The sequence below is a fragment of the Misgurnus anguillicaudatus genome, chromosome 22 (genome assembly GCF_027580225.2).
Source record: "Misgurnus anguillicaudatus chromosome 22, ASM2758022v2, whole genome shotgun sequence".
In the NCBI taxonomy this organism is placed as follows: domain Eukaryota; kingdom Metazoa; phylum Chordata; class Actinopteri; order Cypriniformes; family Cobitidae; genus Misgurnus; species Misgurnus anguillicaudatus.
The window spans coordinates 11,655,001-11,670,000 of NC_073358.2; the positions used below are offsets into that span (position 1 = coordinate 11,655,001).

The 15,000-nt window shown below is 45.7% G+C and overlaps 18 non-coding genes across 18 annotated transcripts; 2 read left to right on the top strand and 16 right to left on the bottom strand.

Annotated features, from left to right (window-relative positions):
- Positions 1–1,276: 1,276 nt before the first annotated feature.
- Positions 1,277–1,348, bottom strand: trnap-agg (transfer RNA proline (anticodon AGG)). The gene has a single exon. It is a non-coding gene; the product is annotated as a tRNA-Pro (tRNA).
- Positions 1,349–1,903: 555 nt separating this feature from the next.
- On the bottom strand, positions 1,904–1,975 carry trnap-cgg (transfer RNA proline (anticodon CGG)). The gene has a single exon. It is a non-coding gene; the product is annotated as a tRNA-Pro (tRNA).
- Positions 1,976–2,556: 581 nt separating this feature from the next.
- Positions 2,557–2,628, bottom strand: trnaq-uug (transfer RNA glutamine (anticodon UUG)). Its single transcript has one exon. It is a non-coding gene; the product is annotated as a tRNA-Gln (tRNA).
- Positions 2,629–2,724: 96 nt separating this feature from the next.
- Positions 2,725–2,797, bottom strand: trnaf-gaa (transfer RNA phenylalanine (anticodon GAA)). Its single transcript has one exon. It is a non-coding gene; the product is annotated as a tRNA-Phe (tRNA).
- Positions 2,798–3,104: 307 nt separating this feature from the next.
- Positions 3,105–3,177, top strand: trnaa-agc (transfer RNA alanine (anticodon AGC)). Its single transcript has one exon. It is a non-coding gene; the product is annotated as a tRNA-Ala (tRNA).
- A 1,719-nt stretch (positions 3,178–4,896) lies between these two features.
- On the bottom strand, positions 4,897–4,968 carry trnap-agg (transfer RNA proline (anticodon AGG)). The gene has a single exon. It is a non-coding gene; the product is annotated as a tRNA-Pro (tRNA).
- A 555-nt stretch (positions 4,969–5,523) lies between these two features.
- trnap-cgg (transfer RNA proline (anticodon CGG)) lies at positions 5,524–5,595 on the bottom strand. The gene has a single exon. It is a non-coding gene; the product is annotated as a tRNA-Pro (tRNA).
- A 582-nt stretch (positions 5,596–6,177) lies between these two features.
- trnaq-cug (transfer RNA glutamine (anticodon CUG)) lies at positions 6,178–6,249 on the bottom strand. Its single transcript has one exon. It is a non-coding gene; the product is annotated as a tRNA-Gln (tRNA).
- A 2,265-nt stretch (positions 6,250–8,514) lies between these two features.
- Positions 8,515–8,586, bottom strand: trnap-agg (transfer RNA proline (anticodon AGG)). The gene has a single exon. It is a non-coding gene; the product is annotated as a tRNA-Pro (tRNA).
- Positions 8,587–9,141: 555 nt separating this feature from the next.
- trnap-cgg (transfer RNA proline (anticodon CGG)) lies at positions 9,142–9,213 on the bottom strand. Its single transcript has one exon. It is a non-coding gene; the product is annotated as a tRNA-Pro (tRNA).
- Positions 9,214–9,795: 582 nt separating this feature from the next.
- trnaq-cug (transfer RNA glutamine (anticodon CUG)) lies at positions 9,796–9,867 on the bottom strand. Its single transcript has one exon. It is a non-coding gene; the product is annotated as a tRNA-Gln (tRNA).
- Positions 9,868–9,963: 96 nt separating this feature from the next.
- On the bottom strand, positions 9,964–10,036 carry trnaf-gaa (transfer RNA phenylalanine (anticodon GAA)). Its single transcript has one exon. It is a non-coding gene; the product is annotated as a tRNA-Phe (tRNA).
- A 2,097-nt stretch (positions 10,037–12,133) lies between these two features.
- Positions 12,134–12,205, bottom strand: trnap-agg (transfer RNA proline (anticodon AGG)). Its single transcript has one exon. It is a non-coding gene; the product is annotated as a tRNA-Pro (tRNA).
- A 555-nt stretch (positions 12,206–12,760) lies between these two features.
- On the bottom strand, positions 12,761–12,832 carry trnap-cgg (transfer RNA proline (anticodon CGG)). The gene has a single exon. It is a non-coding gene; the product is annotated as a tRNA-Pro (tRNA).
- A 582-nt stretch (positions 12,833–13,414) lies between these two features.
- On the bottom strand, positions 13,415–13,486 carry trnaq-cug (transfer RNA glutamine (anticodon CUG)). Its single transcript has one exon. It is a non-coding gene; the product is annotated as a tRNA-Gln (tRNA).
- A 96-nt stretch (positions 13,487–13,582) lies between these two features.
- On the bottom strand, positions 13,583–13,655 carry trnaf-gaa (transfer RNA phenylalanine (anticodon GAA)). The gene has a single exon. It is a non-coding gene; the product is annotated as a tRNA-Phe (tRNA).
- Positions 13,656–13,729: 74 nt separating this feature from the next.
- On the bottom strand, positions 13,730–13,803 carry trnai-aau (transfer RNA isoleucine (anticodon AAU)). The gene has a single exon. It is a non-coding gene; the product is annotated as a tRNA-Ile (tRNA).
- Positions 13,804–13,960: 157 nt separating this feature from the next.
- On the top strand, positions 13,961–14,033 carry trnaa-agc (transfer RNA alanine (anticodon AGC)). Its single transcript has one exon. It is a non-coding gene; the product is annotated as a tRNA-Ala (tRNA).
- The last annotated feature ends 967 nt before the right edge of the window (positions 14,034–15,000 follow it).

The following is a 15,000-nucleotide window of genomic DNA, read 5'->3' on the forward strand; positions in this document are numbered from 1 at the left end:
TTACAACACACCTTGGCGTAAATGTTGATGTATTTTCTTAAATTTGCGTTCCTAACCAGCGGTCACCACAGTGGGCAGTTACTCAAAAAGCCATGTCTTCGATTTGCATGATGGCAAAGTTGCACATCAACCGCTGCAGGGGACATTAGTGAAGAATTGCCAATGACACTAATGAAGAAGTGTCAGAAATGCCAAGTGGCTCTGGAATATCACTCACCATTCACTCTATCCTAGAAGACTCTTGCAAATGAAAGCATGTTGACACATCAAGTGACATCTAAGAAGCCATATAATGGTTGCATTTTCCAAGTTTTGATTTTAGATTGAGAAAAAGTTCTGATTAATCATCTGACACCAAATTGGACACCATGCATCCCTAGCTACATTTTAGTCTCATAGCTCCAGGCACCTCAGGGTACCTACTGAAGCCCAGTGGCCAGTATGGTGCACCTTTCCTGGCTAGGAGGGAGTAGTACAAATAGCGTGGTTGTTTTCCAGGGTTCTGGACACACCAAAGCAAAGGTAGCACAATCTGATAGCTAGCAGAATGTGACAGAATACCGGACTTCCAGGGTGTTCAACCTGGCGGCCTACACCAAACAATGTGCATCTTTGTTGGCTTAGACAAAGACTGGGGCCATCAAGGAACACCTCACCTAGAGGAACTGGCTGGCAGGCAGATCGCCAGACTGGGGCCATCAGGGATATATGGAGATACAAATGGTACATCAGGGAGGCCACCTAAACCCAGAGATAGGCCTTCAATGCGCATACAGAGCCTTGTGATTATTACGCTATCTCTTCGTTGTGTTGATATTTGTGCATTTGTCAGAAGCTTTCATCCAAGGCAACATGCATTCAATGTACAGATTTTTGTCAGCACATGCTTTCCGGCAAGCCGCAACCTTTTGCAAAGCTGCACAAATCGAGACACAGGAACACAGTTAACTTCGGTTAAGGTCAAAAATGCATACTTTCCACTCAAGTAGACATCTGAAAATCAATTTGAAAAATACGTGTGGACAAACAGAAATTTCAATCTTGTCTTGCCTGGCCAAAGAGAAATAAAAACACATTGAAAGAAATTCTAACTGAGGTTGTCATATGTTGTGCATGAAAGATTTTAGGCGTGTGATTTGTTCTGTTGCATTTTCTTTGAAATTATTTGAAATGTGGCACCCTGTAGGCCTTTTGTCACTGTTAAGAGATATGAGGGCTACCGTTGCCGTTTGTCATGGACATTTCTGTCCTGCCTTTAAGCAACGAGTCTAAAGAAGGGCTCGTCTGGGATTTGAACCCGGGACCTCTCGCACCCTAAGCGAGAATCATACCCCTAGACCAACGAGCCAAGCTGCCGAGGCGCTCCAGCAGAACCTCCGGCATACGTATTTTCACCACTACGCAGCCGGTTTCCACAAGCCAAAGCAGTCACCTGGCTTCCTTAAGTTGAATTAGCTCAGCATGCGAGAGGTAGCGTGATCGATGCCCGCATTCTTCACGTGAGTGTGATTTGGTGCTCATTTCTTTGACGCGACTCACCGGGCCATCACAGTAGGCGTGCACTCCCTGTGGTAGCGTTTGCGGCTCACACATGCAGAAAAGGGCTTTGATAGGTCTTGCTCATGTATTTTGCCAACTTGTCCTAGCCTCTGTCTTCAGTATGGCACCTGAACATACACACAAAAGTATCCCATATGTATATTTTATTCGCAAAGCAAGACCGAGCACAAGCTTAACTTTCTGAGATCATTTAGTTGCTTCTCAAATTGGAATAAGTGTACATCAACGTTCGTACTCCGGTCGAAAATCGATAGGTTTAAATGCACTTCTATGGTTGCTCACAGGCATCCCTATTCTGTACAGGTCACTACTGGAGTCTGGCTGCGTAAGAACACTGAAAGTCGGGCTCGTCCGGGATTTGAACCCGGGACCTCTCGCACCCGAAGCGAGAATCATACCCCTAGACCAACGAGCCGAGCGTTGCAGCTTCCACTACGTCCAGCAGCTACTTCCACACTTAGCCAGCAGTTCTTCAGTTTGGCAACTGAGCACACACATGAAATGCTTCCATACGTATATTCATTCACAAGCAGCTGGAGGTTTAAATTCCAAGGGTGTTTAGTTGCAATTTAGTATGGGAAACATTTTCTTTTAACGTCCATTTGTCTTCCCGTCATTTCTGGTAAGTTTATTATTACATTTTACTTTAAGATTGTAAACATGACCTGTGTGTTTCCTTTGGCCTGTACACATGAGCCGTGTATTTGACGTGGCCTGTTCTTTGGCCTAAGCGTAGATTTTTTTGTTCATTTTAAGGTTTAATACATGCTTAACTTGTTTTGTTGAATTGTACTTGTATTTACTGAAATTTGACACCTTGTATACTGTTGGCCCAATGTGACTGTCAAAAGAATGAAGTGCTAATGTGGCTTAAATTACCTCATATTTAGTTTACAGTGTGAGCGCTCTGGTTGAAAAATGGCGGGGGGTCGTATTGGGGGGAACAAACATTGGCCCGCCTGACACGGTTTTGCTTGGAAAGCCCAAAAGTCCGACAGGTCCCACCGAGACTTGAACTCGGGTCGCTGGATTCAAAGTCCAGAGTGCTAACCATTACACCATGGAACCCTTTTGATGTTGGGAACCTGGCCCACTGGGTCACGGAGAAAAGGTCACTCTGCTTGGGCCATATAGGAAAAATAGCTCTCAGAAAGGGGCTCGCAATGCCGAAACCCGGGATCGAACCAGGGACCTTTAGATCTTCAGTCTAACGCTCTCCCAACTGAGCTATTTCGGCCAATCTCCCGCTTACTGCACGGAAATTCCATCAAAATTCACAACAAGCAGCAGAAAGCGGCAGAGAACATCTCATGGCCCGTACGGGGATCGAACCCGCGACCTTGGCGTTATTAGCACCACGCTCTAACCGGCCATGAGCTAACCGGCCACTTGGGTGCAAGCTGTTCGGCCAAGGGTTGTGCTAGTGCTGTTGCATCAAGTGGCAAATCTGAAAACGGGCTGGTCCGGGATTTGAACATCACGCGCCCATAGCGAAAATAACACCCCTAGGCCAACGAGTCGAGTGCCGCGGTCGTGTCTGGCAAGGGGAATTAGCTCAAATGGTAGAGCGCTCGCTTAGCATGCGAGAGGTAGCGGGATCGATGCCCGCATTCTCCACGTGAGCATGACTCGGCCTGTTTGTTTTACTGATCTAACAGACTGTGCCGTCTCAGTGTGCTTGCGCTCCCCATGGGAGCATCTAAGACTCGCACAAGCAGCAAAGGGCCTGTTTGGTCGAGCTCGCAAATTTTGCAGCAAAAACCCAACTTCTCCTAGTGTCGGTTTTCAGCATGGCAACTGAAATACACAGGACAGTCTCCCATATGCAAATTTTGCCACGAGGCAACAGGGAGCACAAACTTTTCCTCCGGAGAGCATTTAGTCGCCATTCAAATTGGAATGATTGGTCCACAGGTTATGTTTAGTTCTTACTGCATTTCATTTTGAGATTGTTCACATGAGCTATGTTTTTCACTTTCCTTTCATTTAATTTCTTGAAATGTGTTTTCTCATTGTGGGAGAGTGTCAAAATGAGTACTTGTCAATAGTAGTATATGCTAAATGCTTGAAATTTACAACACACCTTGGCGTAAATGTTGATGTATTTTCTTAAATTTGCGTTCCTAACCAGCGGTCACCACAGTGGGCAGTTACTCAAAAAGCCATGTCTTCGATTTGCATGATGGCAAAGTTGCACATCAACCGCTGCAGGGGACATTAGTGAAGAATTGCCAATGACACTAATGAAATGCCAAGTGGCTCTGGAATATCACTCACCATTCACTCTATCCTAGAAGACTCTTGCAAATGAAAGCATGTTGACACATCAAGTGACATCTAAGAAGCCATATAATGGTTGCATTTTCCAAGTTTTGATTTTAGATTGAGAAAAAGTTCTGATTAATCATCTGACACCAAATTGGACACCATGCATCCCTAGCTACATTTTAGTCTCATAGCTCCAGGCACCTCAGGGTACCTACTGAAGCCCAGTGGCCAGTATGGTGCACCTTTCCTGGCTAGGAGGGAGTAGTACAAATAGCGTGGTTGTTTTCCAGGGTTCTGGACACACCAAAGCAAAGGTAGCACAATCTGATAGCTAGCAGAATGTGACAGAATACCGGACTTCCAGGGTGTTCAACCTGGCGGCCTACACCAAACAATGTGCATCTTTGTTGGCTTAGACAAAGACTGGGGCCATCAAGGAACACCTCACCTAGAGGAACTGGCTGGCAGGCAGATCGCCAGACTGGGGCCATCAGGGATATATGGAGATACAAATGGTACATCAGGGAGGCCACCTAAACCCAGAGATAGGCCTTCAATGCGGATACAGAGCCTTGTGATTATTACGCTATCTCTTCGTTGTGTTGATATTTGTGCATTTGTCAGAAGCTTTCATCCAAGGCAACATGCATTCAATGTACACATTTTTGTCAGCACATGTTTTCCGGCAAGCCGCAACCTTTTGCAAAGCTGCACAAATCGAGACACAGGAACACAGTTAACTTCGGTTAAGGTCAAAAATGCATACTTTCCACTCAAGTAGACATCTGAAAATCAATTTGAAAAATACGTGTGGACAAACAGAAATTTCAATCTTGTCTTGCCTGGCCAAAGAGAAATAAAAACACATTGAAAGAAATTCTAACTGAGGTTGTCATATGTTGTGCATGAAAGATTTTAGGCGTGTGATTTGTTCTGTTGCATTTTCTTTGAAATTATTTGAAATGTGGCACCCTGTAGGCCTTTTGTCACTGTTAAGAGATATGAGGGCTACCGTTGCCGTTTGTCATGGACATTTCTGTCCTGCCTTTAAGCAACGAGTCTAAAGAAGGGCTCGTCTGGGATTTGAACCCGGGACCTCTCGCACCCTAAGCGAGAATCATACCCCTAGACCAACGAGCCAAGCTGCCGAGGCGCTCCAGCAGAACCTCCGGGATACGTATTTTCACCACTACGCAGCCGGCTTCCACAAGCCAAAGCAGTCACCTGGCTTCCTTAAGTTGAATTAGCTCAGCATGCGAGAGGTAGCGTGATCGATGCCCGCATTCTTCACGTGAGTGTGATTTGGTGCTCATTTCTTTGACGCGACTCACCGGGCCATCACAGTAGGCGTGCACTCCCTGTGGTAGCGTTTGCGGCTCACACATGCAGAAAAGGGCTTTGATAGGTCTTGCTCATGTATTTTGCCAACTTGTCCTAGCCTCTGTCTTCAGTATGGCACCTGAACATACACACAAAAGTATCCCATATGTATATTTTATTCGCAAAGCAAGACCGAGCACAAGCTTAACTTTCTGAGATCATTTAGTTGCTTCTCAAATTGGAATAAGTGTACATCAACGTTCGTACTCCGGTCGAAAATCGATAGGTTTAAATGCACTTCTATGGTTGCTCGCAGGCATCCCTATTCTGTACAGGTCACTACTGGAGTCTGGCTGCGTAAGAACACTGAAAGTCGGGCTCGTCCGGGATTTGCACCCGGGACCTCTCGCACCCGAAGCGAGAATCATACCCCTAGACCAACGAGCCGAGCGCTGCAGCTTCCACTACGTCCAGCAGCTACTTCCACACTTAGCCAGCAGTTCTTCAGTTTGGCAACTGAGCACACACATGAAATGCTTCCATACGTATATTCATTCACAAGCAGCTGGAGGTTTAAATTCCAAGGGTGTTTAGTTGCAATTTAGTATGGGAAACATTTTCTTTTAACGTCCATTTGTCTTCCCGTCATTTCTGGTAAGTTTATTATTACATTTTACTTTAAGATTGTAAACATGACCTGTGTGTTTCCTTTGGCCTGTACACATGAGCCGTGTATTTGACGTGGCCTGTTCTTTGGCCTAAGCGTAGATTTTTTTTGTTCATTTTAAGGTTTAATACATGCTTAACTTGTTTTGTTGAATTGTACTTGTATTTACTGAAATTTGACACCTTGTATACTGTTGGCCCAATGTGACTGTCAAAAGAATGAAGTGCTAATGTGGCTTAAATTACCTCATATTTAGTTTACAGTGTGAGCGCTCTGGTTGAAAAATGGTGGGGGGTCGTATTGGGGGGAACAAACATTGGCCCGCCTGACACGGTTTTGCTTGGAAAGCCCAAAAGTCCGACAGGTCCCACCGAGACTTGAACTCGGGTCGCTGGATTCAGAGTCCAGAGTGCTAACCATTACACCATGGAACCCTTTTGATGTTGGGAACCTGGCCCACTGGGTCACGGAGTAAAGGTCACTCTGCTTGGGCCATATAGGAAAAATAGCTCTCAGAAAGGGGCTTGCAATGCCGAAACCCGGGATCGAACCAGGGACCTTTAGATCTTCAGTCTAACGCTCTCCCAACTGAGCAATTTCAGCCAATCTCCCGCTTACTGCACGGAAATTCCATCAAAATTCACAACAAGAAGCAGAAAGCGGCAGAGAACATCTCATGGCCCGTACGGGGATCGAACCCGCGACCTTGGCGTTATTAGCACCACGATCTAACCAACTGAGCTAACCGGCCACTTGGGTGCAAGCTGTTCGGCCAAGGGTTGTGCTAGTGCTGTTGCATCAAGTGGCAAATCTGAAAACGGGCTGGTCCGGGATTTGAACATCACGCGCCCATAGCGAAAATAACACCCCTAGGCCAACGAGTCGAGTGCCGCGGTCGTGTCTTGCAAGGGGATTAGCTCAAATGGTAGAGCGCTCGCTTAGCATGCGAGAGGTAGCGGGATCGATGCCCGCATTCTCCACGTGAGCATGACTCAGCCTGATTGTTTTACTGATCTAACAGACTGTGCCGTCTCAGTGTGCTTGCGCTCCCCATGGGAGCATCTAAGACTCGCACAAGCAGCAAAGGGCCTGTTTGGTCGAGCTCGCAAATTTTGCAGCAAAAACCCAACTTCTCCTAGTGTCGGTTTTCAGCATGGCAACTGAAATACACAGGACAGTCTCCCATATGCAAATTTTGCCACGAGGCAACAGGGAGCACAAACTTTTCCTCCGGAGAGCATTTAGTCGCCATTCAAATTGGAATGATTGGTCCACAGGTTATGTTTAGTTCTTACTGCATTTCATTTTGAGATTGTTCACATGAGCTATGTTTTTCACTTTCCTTTCATTTAATTTCTTGAAATGTGTTTTCTCATTGTGGGAGAGTGTCAAAATGAGTACTTGTCAATAGTAGTATATGCTAAATGCTTGAAATTTACAACACACCTTGGCGTAAATGTTGATGTATTTTCTTAAATTTGCGTTCCTAACCAGCGGTCACCACAGTGGGCAGTTACTCAAAAAGCCATGTCTTCGATTTGCATGATGGCAAAGTTGCACATCAACCGCTGCAGGGGACATTAGTGAAGAATTGCCAATGACACTAATGAAATGCCAAGTGGCTCTGGAATATCACTCACCATTCACTCTATCCTAGAAGACTCTTGCAAATGAAAGCATGTTGACACATCAAGTGACATCTAAGAAGCCATATAATGGTTGCATTTTCCAAGTTTTGATTTTAGATTGAGAAAAAGTTCTGATTAATCATCTGACACCAAATTGGACACCATGCATCCCTAGCTACATTTTAGTCTCATAGCTCCAGGCACCTCAGGGTACCTACTGAAGCCCAGTGGCCAGTATGGTGCACCTTTCCTGGCTAGGAGGGAGTAGTACAAATAGCGTGGTTGTTTTCCAGGGTTCTGGACACACCAAAGCAAAGGTAGCACAATCTGATAGCTAGCAGAATGTGACAGAATACCGGACTTCCAGGGTGTTCAACCTGGCGGCCTACACCAAACAATGTGCATCTTTGTTGGCTTAGACAAAGACTGGGGCCATCAAGGAACACCTCACCTAGAGGAACTGGCTGGCAGGCAGATCGCCAGACTGGGGCCATCAGGGATATATGGAGATACAAATGGTACATCAGGGAGGCCACCTAAACCCAGAGATAGGCCTTCAATGCGGATACAGAGCCTTGTGATTATTACGCTATCTCTTCGTTGTGTTGATATTTGTGCATTTGTCAGAAGCTTTCATCCAAGGCAACATGCATTCAATGTACACATTTTTGTCAGCACATGTTTTCCGGCAAGCCGCAACCTTTTGCAAAGCTGCACAAATCGAGACACAGGAACACAGTTAACTTCGGTTAAGGTCAAAAATGCATACTTTCCACTCAAGTAGACATCTGAAAATCAATTTGAAAAATACGTGTGGACAAACAGAAATTTCAATCTTGTCTTGCCTGGCCAAAGAGAAATAAAAACACATTGAAAGAAATTCTAACTGAGGTTGTCATATGTTGTGCATGAAAGATTTTAGGCGTGTGATTTGTTCTGTTGCATTTTCTTTGAAATTATTTGAAATGTGGCACCCTGTAGGCCTTTTGTCACTGTTAAGAGATATGAAGGCTACCGTTGCCGTTTGTCATGGACATTTCTGTCCTGCCTTTAAGCAACGAGTCTAAAGAAGGGCTCGTCTGGGATTTGAACCCGGGACCTCTCGCACCCTAAGCGAGAATCATACCCCTAGACCAACGAGCCAAGCTGCCGAGGCGCTCCAGCAGAACCTCCGGGATACGTATTTTCACCACTACGCAGCCGGCTTCCACAAGCCAAAGCAGTCACCTGGCTTCCTTAAGTTGAATTAGCTCAGCATGCGAGAGGTAGCGTGATCGATGCCCGCATTCTTCACGTGAGTGTGATTTGGTGCTCATTTCTTTGACGCGACTCACCGGGCCATCACAGTAGGCGTGCACTCCCTGTGGTAGCGTTTGCGGCTCACACATGCAGAAAAGGGCTTTGATAGGTCTTGCTCATGTATTTTGCCAACTTGTCCTAGCCTCTGTCTTCAGTATGGCACCTGAACATACACACAAAAGTATCCCATATGTATATTTTATTCGCAAAGCAAGACCGAGCACAAGCTTAACTTTCTGAGATCATTTAGTTGCTTCTCAAATTGGAATAAGTGTACATCAACGTTCGTACTCCGGTCGAAAATCGATAGGTTTAAATGCACTTCTATGGTTGCTCGCAGGCATCCCTATTCTGTACAGGTCACTACTGGAGTCTGGCTGCGTAAGAACACTGAAAGTCGGGCTCGTCCGGGATTTGCACCCGGGACCTCTCGCACCCGAAGCAAGAATCATACCCCTAGACCAACGAGCCGAGCGCTGCAGCTTCCACTACGTCCAGCAGCTACTTCCACACTTAGCCAGCAGTTCTTCAGTTTGGCAACTGAGCACACACATGAAATGCTTCCATACGTATATTCATTCACAAGCAGCTGGAGGTTTAAATTCCAAGGGTGTTTAGTTGCAATTTAGTATGGGAAACATTTTCTTTTAACGTCCATTTGTCTTCCCGTCATTTCTGGTAAGTTTATTATTACATTTTACTTTAAGATTGTAAACATGACCTGTGTGTTTCCTTTGGCCTGTACACATGAGCCGTGTATTTGACGTGGCCTGTTCTTTGGCCTAAGCGTAGATTTTTTTTGTTCATTTTAAGGTTTAATACATGCTTAACTTGTTTTGTTGAATTGTACTTGTATTTACTGAAATTTGACACCTTGTATACTGTTGGCCCAATGTGACTGTCAAAAGAATGAAGTGCTAATGTGGCTTAAATTACCTCATATTTAGTTTACAGTGTGAGCGCTCTGGTTGAAAAATGGTGGGGGGTCGTATTGGGGGGAACAAACATTGGCCCGCCTGACACGGTTTTGCTTGGAAAGCCCAAAAGTCCGACAGGTCCCACCGAGACTTGAACTCGGGTCGCTGGATTCAGAGTCCAGAGTGCTAACCATTACACCATGGAACCCTTTTGATGTTGGGAACCTGGCCCACTGGGTCACGGAGAAAAGGTCACTCTGCTTGGGCCATATAGGAAAAATAGCTCTCAGAAAGGGACTTGCAATGCCGAAACCCGGGATCGAACCAGGGACCTTTAGATCTTCAGTCTAACGCTCTCCCAACTGAGCTATTTCGGCCAATCTCCCGCTTACTGCACGGAAATTCCATCAAAATTCACAACAAGCAGCAGAAAGCGGCAGAGAACATCTCATGGCGCGTACGGGGATCGAACCCGCGACCTTGGCGTTATTAGCACCACGCTCTAACCAACTGAGCTAACCGGCCACTTGGGTGCAAGCTGTTCGGCCAAGGGTTGTGCTAGTGCTGTTGCATCAAGTGGCAAATCTGAAAACGGGCTGGTCCGGGATTTGAACATCATGCGCCCATAGCGAAAATAACACCCCTAGGCCAACGAGTCGAGTGCCGCGGTCGTGTCTGGCAAGGGGAATTAGCTCAAATGGTAGAGCGCTCGCTTAGCATGCGAGAGGTAGCGGGATCGATGCCTGCATTCTCCACGTGAGCATGACTCGGCCTGTTTGTTTTACTGATCTAACAGACTGTGCCGTCTCAGTGTGCTTGCGCTCCCCATGGGAGCATCTAAGACTCGCACAAGCAGCAAAGGGCCTGTTTGGTCGAGCTCGCAAATTTTGCAGCAAAAACCCAACTTCTCCTAGTGTCGGTTTTCAGCATGGCAACTGAAATACACAGGACAGTCTCCCATATGCAAATTTTGCCACGAGGCAACAGGGAGCACAAACTTTTCCTCCGGAGAGCATTTAGTCGCCATTCAAATTGGAATGATTGGTCCACAGGTTATGTTTAGTTCTTACTGCATTTCATTTTGAGATTGTTCACATGAGCTATGTTTTTCACTTTCCTTTCATTTAATTTCTTGAAATGTGTTTTCTCATTGTGGGAGAGTGTCAAAATGAGTACTTGTCAATAGTAGTATATGCTAAATGCTTGAAATTTACAACACACCTTGGCGTAAATGTTGATGTATTTTCTTAAATTTGCGTTCCTAACCAGCGGTCACCACAGTGGGCAGTTACTCAAAAAGCCATGTCTTCGATTTGCATGATGGCAAAGTTGCACATCAACCGCTGCAGGGGACATTAGTGAAGAATTGCCAATGACACTAATGAAATGCCAAGTGGCTCTGGAATATCACTCACCATTCACTCTATCCTAGAAGACTCTTGCAAATGAAAGCATGTTGACACATCAAGTGACATCTAAGAAGCCATATAATGGTTGCATTTTCCAAGTTTTGATTTTAGATTGAGAAAAAGTTCTGATTAATCATCTGACACCAAATTGGACACCATGCATCCCTAGCTACATTTTAGTCTCATAGCTCCAGGCACCTCAGGGTACCTACTGAAGCCCAGTGGCCAGTATGGTGCACCTTTCCTGGCTAGGAGGGAGTAGTACAAATAGCGTGGTTGTTTTCCAGGGTTCTGGACACACCAAAGCAAAGGTAGCACAATCTGATAGCTAGCAGAATGTGACAGAATACCGGACTTCCAGGGTGTTCAACCTGGCGGCCTACACCAAACAATGTGCATCTTTGTTGGCTTAGACAAAGACTGGGGCCATCAAGGAACACCTCACCTAGAGGAACTGGCTGGCAGGCAGATCGCCAGACTGGGGCCATCAGGGATATATGGAGATACAAATGGTACATCAGGGAGGCCACCTAAACCCAGAGATAGGCCTTCAATGCGGATACAGAGCCTTGTGATTATTACGCTATCTCTTCGTTGTGTTGATATTTGTGCATTTGTCAGAAGCTTTCATCCAAGGCAACATGCATTCAATGTACACATTTTTGTCAGCACATGTTTTCCAGCAAGCCGCAACCTTTTGCAAAGCTGCACAAATCGAGACACAGGAACACAGTTAACTTCGGTTAAGGTCAAAAATGCATACTTTCCACTCAAGTAGACATCTGAAAATCAATTTGAAAAATACGTGTGGACAAACAGAAATTTCAATCTTGTCTTGCCTGGCCAAAGAGAAATAAAAACACATTGAAAGAAATTCTAACTGAGGTTGTCATATGTTGTGCATGAAAGATTTTAGGCGTGTGATTTGTTCTGTTGCATTTTCTTTGAAATTATTTGAAATGTGGCACCCTGTAGGCCTTTTGTCACTGTTAAGAGATATGAGGGCTACCGTTGCCGTTTGTCATGGACATTTCTGTCCTGCCTTTAAGCAACGAGTCTAAAGAAGGGCTCGTCTGGGATTTGAACCCGGGACCTCTCGCACCCTAAGCGAGAATCATACCCCTAGACCAACGAGCCAAGCTGCCGAGGTGCTCCAGCAGAACCTCCGGGATACGTATTTTCACCACTACGCAGCCGGCTTCCACAAGCCAAAGCAGTCACCTGGCTTCCTTAAGTTGAATTAGCTCAGCATGCGAGAGGTAGCGTGATCGATGCCCGCATTCTTCACGTGAGTGTGATTTGGTGCTCATTTCTTTGACGCGACTCACCGGGCCATCACAGTAGGCGTGCACTCCCTGTGGTAGCGTTTGCGGCTCACACATGCAGAAAAGGGCTTTGATAGGTCTTGCTCATGTATTTTGCCAACTTGTCCTAGCCTCTGTCTTCAGTATGGCACCTGAACATACACACAAAAGTATCCCATATGTATATTTTATTCGCAAAGCAAGACCGAGCACAAGCTTAACTTTCTGAGATCATTTAGTTGCTTCTCAAATTGGAATAAGTGTACATCAACGTTCGTACTCCGGTCGAAAATCGATAGGTTTAAATGCACTTCTATGGTTGCTCGCAGGCATCCCTATTCTGTACAGGTCACTACTGGAGTCTGGCTGCGTAAGAACACTGAAAGTCGGGCTCGTCCGGGATTTGCACCCGGGACCTCTCGCACCCGAAGCGAGAATCATACCCCTAGACCAACGAGCCGAGCACTGCAGCTTCCACTACGTCCAGCAGCTACTTCCACACTTAGCCAGCAGTTCTTCAGTTTGGCAACTGAGCACACACATGAAATGCTTCCATACGTATATTCATTCACAAGCAGCTGGATGTTTAAATTCCAAGGGTGTTTAGTTGCAATTTAGTATGGGAAACATTTTCTTTTAACGTCCATTTGTCTTCCCGTCATTTCTGGTAAGTTTATTATTACATTTTACTTTAAGATTGTAAACATGACCTGTGTGTTTCCTTTGGCCTGTACACATGAGCCGTGTATTTGACGTGGCCTGTTCTTTGGCCTAAGCGTAGATTTTTTTTGTTCATTTTAAGGTTTAATACATGCTTAACTTGTTTTGTTGAATTGTACTTGTATTTACTGAAATTTGACACCTTGTATACTGTTGGCCCAATGTGACTGTCAAAAGAATGAAGTGCTAATGTGGCTTAAATGACCTCATATTTAGTTTACAGTGTGAGCGCTCTGGTTGAAAAATGGTGGGGGGTCGTATTGGGGGGAACAAACATTGGCCCGCCTGACACGGTTTTGCTTGGAAAGCCCAAAAGTCCGACAGGTCCCACCGAGACTTGAACTCGGGTCGCTGGATTCAGAGTCCAGAGTGCTAACCATTACACCATGGAACCCTTTTGATGTTGGGAACCTGGCCCACTGGGTCACGGAGAAAAGGTCACTCTGCTTGGGCCATATAGGAAAAATAGCTCTCAGAAAGGGACTTGCAATGCCGAAACCCGGGATCGAACCAGGGACCTTTAGATCTTCAGTCTAACGCTCTCCCAACTGAGCTATTTCGGCCAATCTCCCGCTTACTGCACGGAAATTCCATCAAAATTCACAACAAGCAGCAGAAAGCGGCAGAGAACATCTCATGGCCCGTACGGGGATCGAACCCGCGACCTTGGCGTTATTAGCACCACGCTCTAACCAACTGAGCTAACCGGCCACTTGGGTGCAAGCTGTTCGGCCAAGGGTTGTGCTAGTGCTGTTGCATCAAGTGGCAAATCTGAAAACGGGCTGGTCCGGGATTTGAACATCACGCGCCCATAGCGAAAATAACACCCCTAGGCCAACGAGTCGAGTGCCGCGGTCGTGTCTGGCAAGGGGAATTAGCTCAAATGGTAGAGCGCTCGCTTAGCATGCGAGAGGTAGCGGGGTCGATGCCCGCATTCTCCACGTGAGCATGACTTGGCCTGTTTGTTTTACTGATCTAACAGACTGTGCCGTCTCAGTGTGCTTGCGCTCCCCATGGGAGCATCTAAGACTCGCACAAGCAGCAAAGGGCCTGTTTGGTCGAGCTCGCAAATTTTGCAGCAAAAACCCAACTTCTCCTAGTGTCGGTTTTCAGCATGGCAACTGAAATACACAGGACAGTCTCCCATATGCAAATTTTGCCACGAGGCAACAGGGAGCACAAACTTTTCCTCCGGAGAGCATTTAGTCGCCATTCAAATTGGAATGATTGGTCCACAGGTTATGTTTAGTTCTTACTGCATTTCATTTTGAGATTGTTCACATGAGCTATGTTTTTCACTTTCCTTTCATTTAATTTCTTGAAATGTGTTTTCTCATTGTGGGAGAGTGTCAAAATGAGTACTTGTCAATAGTAGTATATGCTAAATGCTTGAAATTTACAACACACCTTGGCGTAAATGTTGATGTATTTTCTTAAATTTGCGTTCCTAACCAGCGGTCACCACAGTGGGCAGTTACTCAAAAAGCCATGTCTTCGATTTGCATGATGGCAAAGTTGCACATCAACCGCTGCAGGGGACATTAGTGAAGAATTGCCAATGACACTAATGAAGAAGTGTCAGAAATGCCAAGTGGCTCTGGAATATCACTCACCATTCACTCTATCCTAGAAGACTCTTGCAAATGAAAGCATGTTGACACATCAAGTGACATCTAAGAAGCCATATAATGGTTGCATTTTCCAAGTTTTGATTTTAGATTGAGAAAAAGTTCTGATTAATCATCTGACACCAAATTGGACACCATGCATCCCTAGCTACATTTTAGTCTCATAGCTCCAGGCACCTCAGGGTACCTACTGAAGCCCAGTGGCCAGTATGGTGCACCTTTCCTGGCTAGGAGGGAGTAGTACAAATAGCGTGGTTGTTTTCCAGGGTTCTGGACACAC